The sequence below is a fragment of the Cebus imitator genome, unplaced genomic scaffold (genome assembly GCF_001604975.1).
Source record: "Cebus imitator isolate Cc_AM_T3 unplaced genomic scaffold, Cebus_imitator-1.0 Scaffold212, whole genome shotgun sequence".
NCBI lineage: Eukaryota > Metazoa > Chordata > Mammalia > Primates > Cebidae > Cebus > Cebus imitator.
In genome coordinates this window covers 3,133,931-3,135,750 of record NW_016107527.1, presented here as the reverse complement: position 1 = coordinate 3,135,750, position 1,820 = coordinate 3,133,931, and the positions used below count along the sequence as shown (strand labels likewise).

Genomic DNA, 1,820 nt, shown 5'->3' with positions numbered 1-1,820 from the left:
AAAAATTAGCCGGGCCTGGTGGCACATGCCTGTAATACCAGCTACTTGGGAGGCTGAGGCATGAGAATCACTTGAACCTGGGAGGTGGGGGTTGCAGAGAGCAAAGATGACACCATTGCACTCCAGCCTGGGCAACAGAGGGAGGAGACTCTGTCTCAAAAAACAAAGAAGAAGTAATCAAGAAAGCCTTTATGTGTTATTTATCATTTTGGTATTCCATTTTCCTTGTTTCACAGCAATTACCCACTGTGGCTCTTCAATAACATCTACTAGTGTGTGTTTGTTTGTGTGCCTTACAATATAATTTAAACCAAAGAAATGCAATCTTGTCGAAAAACACTAGAAGTGATAGGCATGGAAGTCAGGAAGTCCAGCGAAAAGAGCCCGACTTTGCAGCTAGTCAGGCGTGGATCTGAATCCCAGCCCATCACTTACCGACTATGTAACTTGGTTTGTCATTAAATCTTCCTGTGCCTCGGTCTTCTCATCCGTACAGTGAGATTGGTAACAGTAATAGCTACCATGCACACCTGCCAGTAAGTAATTTAAAAAGCAACTAAGTTCTCTTTTCCAGTACTCAGTCCTGAACAGAAACTCTAATTGTAGTCACAACTATATATATCATTATCTATCTGGCATGCTTCAATTTATCCTTAATCATGTTTATGTTACACATTCCAGTTTGAACATCATTGTCTTTAATAGAGAAAGAGAGAAGCCAAATAGTTGAGTAGGTCTGTTTTTCATCATATTTTAACATTATTCCATCTGCCCCAAGCAATGAGCTTGGCCTTTACTTGTTCTTCTTGTTTTGAACATAGCTTTAAAAAGCGCTTTCTCGTCGTCTTTAACATTCTCTCCAGCCTCAGCTCAGTCTGAGCTTGGGCTTTGCAGATATTTTCTTACCAGTTTTTGCCAATCTTCTGAATTTGTCCCTGGTCATGTGCTTGTCTTTCAATCTTCTGTATATGTTCTCTTAATATCCAAGCCCATCAAAAATTCCTTCTTATTAAAATGGTTCCTGGGCCTGGTGTGGTGGCTCATGCCTGTAATCCCAAGACTTTGGGAGGCTGAGGCAAGCAGATCACCTGAAGTCAGAAGTTCGAGACTAGCCTGGCCAACATGGTGAAACTCTGAAATATATTTTCCTAAAATCACCACTACTATTTGGTTGTATTCAACTTTTATTTCTTTTGAAGTTACCAAACAATACTATCATGGTTACTCCCACCCAAGGATTTAGTTAATTGTACTTCAATAAACAATTTTTCTAATTAGTTAGAGCTAAGTTCAGAGTAGGATTTCCATCTCACTGCTTCCTCAATCTGTTGTTTAAAAAACAGAAAGGCTTTTCTGGATGGAAACATCTATGTTTCTATGGAATGAAACAGATTGATCAGACATTGAGTAGAATAAAGTCCTCATCAATGACTACATCTTGGCGGTGGCAATTTTGATATTTAGCTGAATAAGTATGTGCAGTATCAGAATCCTGCAAAATAAAACTCTATTCACTTGTCTATACAAATCTATAATCGTCGTTCAGGCATTATGTTTTGGCTCCACTGACAAAAGAACAAGGCTGTGTTTTGAAGTTAAGTCTTGACAGTTCACAGTCACAATTCCTAAAGGGTCTGGCAAAGGATAAAAGCTTATATCCCCAACTCAGTAAGTTGTGGAAACACCTTGCTCTTACATTCTTGAGTTCTCCAGTGAATTCATTGCTACTTCCGGGATCCTAATACAAGAACACAAAAAGAAATTCGAATACAGGCCATAACTAATTTTCTTTAAAGCGTACTTAGGAGAAACAAACCAAA

The 1,820-nt window shown here is 38.8% G+C and overlaps 1 protein-coding gene across 3 annotated transcripts in view; it reads right to left on the bottom strand.

Moving 5' to 3' along the window:
* CRADD (CASP2 and RIPK1 domain containing adaptor with death domain) overlaps window positions 1-1,820 on the bottom strand; it is a 179,286-nt gene that overhangs the window by 72,526 nt on the left and 104,940 nt on the right. The gene's annotated exons all lie outside the window — the stretch shown is intronic.